At 44.5% G+C, this 7,235-nt stretch overlaps 1 long non-coding RNA gene across 1 annotated transcript; it reads right to left on the bottom strand.

Annotated features, from left to right (window-relative positions):
* Nucleotides 1-481: 481 nt before the first annotated feature.
* LOC140384946 (uncharacterized) lies at nt 482-5,888 on the bottom strand. Its single transcript, XR_011933237.1, has 3 exons — nt 5,723-5,888; nt 3,719-3,874; nt 482-884 (listed from the first exon to the last, which is right to left on the bottom strand). It is a non-coding gene; the product is annotated as an uncharacterized lncRNA (long non-coding RNA).
* Between the last annotated feature and the right edge of the window lie 1,347 nt (nt 5,889-7,235).

Below are 7,235 nucleotides of genomic sequence, written 5' to 3'. Positions count from 1 at the left end.
TGGCAGAATCTGCGGATCCAGGATTGGACTATTCAGTCACCTCATCTCCCCGGAGTGGAAGCAAGTCATCCTCGACCCTGAGGGACTGCCCAAGAAGGGGGCAGGGGGTGTATGTGACAGGGTTTATGTACAAATCGGTTGCCCTTTGTCTGAGTTTGGGAAAAGCCTTGGTGTAACGAAAGCTTTACTCTGGAGCCATCCACCCACACGCTGTGTGAAGAGGGAGTGCAGATGCATGAATGCACGGCAAAGTAGAAGGTTTTTAATTTCCTACCCATTGACATAAAAATGGCATAAGAAAGGAAGTTTAGATCTCTGAAGCAAATACCACATTATAGTTTTTGTTTTTGGTGAAAAAATACCACCATGGGCCCCAAAAAGGTTAACTCTACAGCAAAATGAGTCTAGTTTATCGTGCACTGTTTATAAGGCACATTTTAGATTAACATCTCTTTATTGTACATAATTGATTTCACAAACCTCTAAGTAAAATTCAGTCAGACTAGAGTCTCGTAGTTCTCACAATTAATGGTTTGCATGCAATGGGTATTTTTATTCCTGTATCACAAATTGTGATTTACAGTGTATCGTTCCTCTGGAAAGTCAAACCTCTTCTGCCATTCTGATACAAATTGACATAAGAAACAGCAGTCGACCCAGAATTCTTTGCAGGTTAGGTGGATTGGCCATGATCAATGCGCGGAGCTACGAGGATAGGGCAGCAGGGTGGGCCTCGGTACAGTGCTCTTTCGAAGGGTTGGTGCTGACTTGATCGGCCGAATCGCCTCCCTCTGCAATGCTCGGAATTGAATTTCACATTCCAACCAACAGGCTGAGCAGGTACTTTGCAGGTAGTGGGACTAAACAGGTGAATGCTCCGTGTTCTACATACAACAGGAGGCAAAGACAGAGAAACTATTATTAAAGAAATAGGAAAGAAAAAAAAAACGATTAGCGCTGTGCAGGAACAAAATGATTCACTTCACTATTTCACTTCGGTTTGGTTTTGAAATGTGCCATTTAACATTTTTAAACAACTGCAGTCGTCCTCAGGGAGAGTAATAGTAGCTTGACATAAGATATTCCTGCTGATAAATGCAAGATACATTGTTCAGATATTGGGATATTTACAGAGGAATGTCATTAAGAATTGACTTTCACTGTTCTTAAACAGCACACTGAAAATATTGAAATGACTGATTGAAACCTACTTCAAATAATTAACCAATCAGGATAATTTCAACATTAAAGATCAAACGGCTTTTCAATCTTGATATTTTGCTTTGCACCAACAGATTGACCTTTAGCTAGTTGGTGTCTGATTAAGACAAGAATTGACTTGTGTGGGTGTAGTTTGGTATGAGAATGTGGAGGTGCATTTATCTCACAGCATTACAGATTAGGGCAGGCTCTGATGGAAAACACACGTACTAAATACAATGGAACATGTTCAATTCTGATTCCCCAATGTCAAAGATTTCACAGGACAAAAGAAAAACCAATCCATTCACTGCTTCGAGTGAAGAGTCGGATTTTAAGTCCAGTTTTTTATAGTCTGACAAAGGGCAAAGAAGGATTCACTTACATTTACTAAATTAAATTTAAAGTTTTGATTGCTATTTTCCCTTTCTTCTTCTACATGGCTTTTGGTTGTTCATGTGGAGGTGGAACACATTTTGAATCATTCAAGACTTTATTTTAGCCAGGCAGTTGGAAGGAGTAGCAACTAATTTTGGACAGGGAGGGTGGGGGCCCAGGGTACATGTGGAAGTTTACCCCAGGAGCTACGAAAACCCAGCAAGCTGAGTGGTAAGGTGAACGTCGATGTATTTACAGTCGCACAAAGTCTGCCTACGGCAGCGAATATATTTACAGAGTACAGTCCCGTTGGGACAACCAACATGACAGTCCCTGTACGGGCCGGCCTTTATACTAGATTCTTATGATCCCCAGCAGGGCGAGCCTCCTCCCACTAGAGGGGAAGCTCATACTCCAGCGGTCCGACAGGGAGGTCAATCAGGGCATCTCCGTGAACCCCGTGAGGGTTATTACAGTAGCCAATGATGTTCGAACCATAGAAGAACCATAGAATTCCTACAGTGCCGAAGGAGGCCATTTGGCCCATCGAGTCTGCACCGGCCCTCTGAAAGAGCATCCTACCTAGGCCCACACACACCCCGCCCTATGCCGTAACGCCACCTAACCTGCACATCTTTGGATACTAAGGGTCAATTTATCATGGCCAATACACCTAACATGCACATCTTTGGACAGTGGGAGGAAACCGGAGCACCCGGAGGAAACCCACGCAGACACGGGGAGAACGTGCAGACTCCGCACAGACAGTGACCCAAGCCGGAATCGAACCTGAGTCCCTGGCGCTGTGGGGGTGAAGTGCTAGCCACTGTGCCGCTATTGCCGGAGAAGGGGGTGTGGTTGAGATAGATGGAAGAGAAAGTGTTGTGACAGTCCTCCTTATGGAGGTAATATATTGTGTAGCCTGAGGAAATTGAGAATGTACAGAACCACAGGGGTGGACTGCAAGGGGGATCAGCCAGTATGGTTAGAAGTGCCCGAGAGTTTTTGAATTGATTGATTTGATTGATTGATTTATTGCCACGTGTACCGAAGTACAGTAAAAAGTATTTTTCTGCAGCAAAGGAAACGTGCACAGTACGTACATAGTAGACAAAAAGAATAATCGACAAAGTACATCAACAAATAAGTAATTGGTTACAGTGCGGAACAAGGGCCAAACAAAGCAAATACGACATGAACAAGAGCAGCAAAGGCCGACGTGAATAGTGTCTTAGAAGAAACAAAAAGCCCTGTCGCAGACATAATGGATGTTATCTATAACTGATGAATAAATTCTCAATGTTAATGGCGGAGTGGAAGGCAGATCAGAGGATCTCAAATAAGGATCAGTGAGGGGAGCAGGATTGTAGTCATGAGGTGGCAACACATTCCAGAAATGTGGGGAAAAAGACAAGTAATAATAATAATAATCGCTGATTGTCACAAGTCGGCTTCAATGAAGTCACTGTGAAAAGCCCCTAGTCACCACATTCCGGCCCCTGTTCGGGGAGGCTGAGGATTGGGCAATAGTTGCAGAGAGTGGGGAAATTAAGAGGAGATTTTATGAAACAAGACTATGGGACAGGTGCTGAAAAAGGGGTTAGAATAGTTCGGTGATTGTTTTTGACCAACGTAGACGCGATGGGTTGAAGGGCGTTTTTGGTGCTGTAGGGACACTAAGACTCGAAAATAAATGAAACTGTCAGCCTTGAAAGGAATGGAGACAGTGCCGCATCATAGAAAAAGATTGAAAATGTCACTAAATGTGGTGTAATTGGTTCCGGGGCTGAGGCGCGGGTCATCAATGAAAAGAACCAATGGATTTCCATTGCATTGGAAGTCCAAGTATTCAGGAAAAGGTGAACGGAAGTGCAGCATCGTCACAAATGTCAGGACGCAGAAGAGGGTCGGAATTTGAGGGAACGAGAAAGGTAGCTTTCTTGGGATGGGATTTTGGGATAACAGGAAAATGTGTTCACGAGTGGAGGTCAAGAATTGACCAGAAAGAACCCTCTCAACGATAGAGATGTCTCAGGACTCAAGGTTGAGTGTGATCCCTGGGTTGAGGGGTAGTCACATGGGCGAGGAGTCAATGATTTCGGAAGGTGACATTGAGGGAGGCGAGTCGGACAATAATTACCTTGTTGGAGAAAGAGTGAGTTTGAGCGAAGATTGAAATCACAGAAGGTGACCACTTATTTCATGTGCAGCATTCTTGATTATTGCTCATTTTTCATGAAGTGCGACGCCCAGATCATTTGTTTGGTTGGCAAATTTTTGCCAACTTTATTAAATTCTGAGGGTAATAAAAAAGGTAACAGTTGAAAAATAAATAAAGCAGTAATCACAACAGAGTGATTCAGTTTTTCATCCAATGTAATGCAAACAATATTTTCAACATTGATACAACAGGGTACAAATAGAATCTATTTATAATAATAACTAGGATTTCTGCTTATCTTGTTTATTATAAAGGTGGGGCCACAGCAAGTCTACCAAGCTATGTAATAGGATCCTTGCTTTTATTTCTTTTTAACCCAATGTTTATAAGGATAGTTTTTAGACAGGAAATATGTGGTAAAGCATGTTGGTTAAGTGTTGATAGGGAAAACAAGCCCTTTCATGCCTACATGTTTGCATAAAATCTCTAAATAAATATTCAAACTTACAGTTGATCTTTCACCTTTATGAAATCAGGGATGGTCAGACTGTAGCCTGTGGCCCATAAGGGGACCCATTGGCTCTCAGTCTCCTTGAAGCCTTGGAAACACAGTCCCACACGGACATGTACATTTTTTATTCATTAAGTTTCAATTTTGTGTGGTTAGAGGTTTTGGAAAGAGCTGTGCTTCAGTGTTGTTGCCATATTTTGGTGCATAAGCCGTAAATCAGAACAATGGGATTTGTATCAGTGACATGAGATATATGTGGATTGATAGAAATTTGGGTTTGAATTTCGCATGCATCCCTGTGTAGACGGGTCCTGCTGTAACGCTTCACATCGTGCTATCTTTGCAAGGCCATCTGGATGAATTCCTCATGCTTGGAACTTTGGAAAAGGTTGTTCCCAGCTGGATTTCCTGACATTCATGTATTTTGTAATCAGCCACATGTGATAGAGTCAGTGAGGGTAATTGTAAAGGGGTTTAAGGATAGGGGGATCTATCGGGAGACAAAAGAAAACTTGGAGAGGGGCGGGGCCTAGGCACATCAGAGGGAAGACTTTTACCTTCATCTGACAGATCTTCGCACAGTAGCACAGTGGTTAGCACTGTTGCTTCACAGCGCCAAGGTCCCAGGTTCGATTCCCGGCTTGGGTTACGGTCTGTGCGGGGTCTGCACGTTCTCCCCGTGTCTGCATGGGTTTCCTCCGGGTGCTCCAGGGGCTGGTTTAGCTCAGTGGGCTAGACAGCTGGTCTGTGAGGCAGAACAAGGCCAGCAGCGCGGATTCAATTCCCGTACCAGCTGAGAATGCTGAATTCTCCCTCCGTGTACCCGATCAGGCGCCGGAATGTGGTGACTAGGGGCTTTTTACAATAACTTCATTGCAGTGTTAATGTAAGCCTACTTGTGACAATAAAGATTTTTTTTTTTCCTCCCACAAGTCCCGAAAGACGTGCTTGTTAGTTGAATTGGCCATTCTGAATTCTCCCTCCGTGTACCCGAACAGGGGCCAGAATGTGGCGACGAGGGGATTTTCACAGTAACTTTATTGCAGTGTTAATGTAAGCCTACTTGTGACAATAATAACGATTATTATTATTGACGTGCAGGAAGAGACACCAAAGGGCTCCAACACATCAGATGGAAGACTTACCACGACAGCCTGACATTCTGAGAGTTTCATGATTTTCAAAACTCCAGAGTGAAGCCATGTCACTCAGCCCCCACCCCAGGAAATACACCCGACGGGAGCCCCTCCAGTCAAACCAAGCCCTCCCACACCCCTCCCCGATCTCCACCTCCCCTGAAGGATCCCCCTTGGCACCCTACTTTTAGGGACCAGAAGCGATTTGCCCCAGGACAATATCCAGCTGGGGGAGGGGTGGGGGCTTCCCGGGAGGCCAGAGCATTCTGCTTCACACCTGCTGATTACATTGAAATGAATAGTTCTTGTCGTCTCCGGGCGGGAACTTGATCTCACCAGGAAAGCAGGCTGGGAGATCCGTAGCAGGTTTGACGCCCATGAACGTCCCGATTTGACCCTTTCGCCCTATTCAAAGGGCCATCAGAAATCCCGCCTGAGGCTGGCACCCACTATTCACTGATCACCAGGCAAGGCAATTCTACCTTGTGAGTAATCCTGTTTATTCACATCCTGAAAGGGTGAAATAAAATAAAGAGCATTAGATTGCCAGAATCTCAATATTTTTCCAATACTTGTTCCCAATTCTCCCTGCATTCCTCCCCCTTTTCTCATGCTGGTTGTTGCTCCACAGGTGTTTGTGTTTTGAAATGATAGTCAGATTGACATATCTGGCTATCGCTAGTCATGTGACTATGCCATGGGGCTGCCTCTGGAGGCAGACATCTTAGGGGTAGTTCAGTAAATACCCTCATTGAGACAAGACACTAATGAAGCTCTGCTGTTCTGTTCCTTGAAACATGGGGTGTAATTCTCTGCCCCGCCACCCCCATTTTCTGGTCAGCAGCGGGATCCTCCGCCCCACCAGCCGGCCAACGTGGGCACCCCCCCGCGCCATCAGGAAATCTGCGGGCGTGAGTGCGTTGCAGGCGAAGCGGAGGATCCCGCCAAATGGAGAATCCAGCGCATGGTATCAGGAAGTGAAGAAAAAAATCGATTTATTTAAATGTTGGAAATTATGCAGAGAATAATCCCGAAACACAGAAAGATTCAAATCTGCAACAAACAAAATGCTGCTGAAAAGGACAAATGAAATCAGCCAAAGCCTTCAAGTAAATTACTGCACAAGTAAAATGGTTACAGTAAATATTCGATTCCCATCTCCAGTTGAACTGAAAAGTGATGCATGGCGAAACTGCGGCACTGCAACAGACTTAATTAACAAGCTTGAACTGATAAGAATAGCCACACTCCTAACACTGCCAGTGAGGGACAGCTACAAAGTATGTATGACCCTACATCGAACTGATGAGCAGAAAAAACAGGCGGCAGAGATTTTGAATGCCTTCCACACATGTTCTGAACTCACAGTGAATGTTACACATGAATTATATACAACACTTCAGTCAAGTCCATAGGTGACAACTGGCTTGTGACTCTTACAATGGTGACTGTAGAGGGAGAGTTTCAAGCGGACAAGAAGTGCTAGATAGACACAGGTGCGTAATGCAACATAATGACCTTCACAGATCTGAGCTAAGTGGTTTAACATGGAGATCTGAAAACTGATCCCTCTAATCTAAGATTGAAGCTTTATGATGGGACAATGCACATACTGAGAGGGAAAATTAGTCTGACAGCTCAATGCAATGGCAAGAAGGAAGGGCTAGTGTTCCAGATCATAGATGGGACGCAATACCCACTCACCTTAGCTGGAGCAAGTCTAAAGCTTTGTCTGGTAACCCTGAATATGCCAACAAAGAAAGTGCAACAAAAATACCAGAGAGAAAGAACCCAGAGAAAGGAAACAAAAGATTCCAGAGTGAGGCAGACAGAAGACTCCAGTGAGAGG

Source organism: Scyliorhinus torazame, chromosome 10 (assembly GCF_047496885.1).
Source record: "Scyliorhinus torazame isolate Kashiwa2021f chromosome 10, sScyTor2.1, whole genome shotgun sequence".
NCBI classification, from domain to species: domain Eukaryota; kingdom Metazoa; phylum Chordata; class Chondrichthyes; order Carcharhiniformes; family Scyliorhinidae; genus Scyliorhinus; species Scyliorhinus torazame.
Note: the sequence above shows the minus strand (reverse complement) of the source record. Positions and strands in the feature narration are given on the sequence as shown.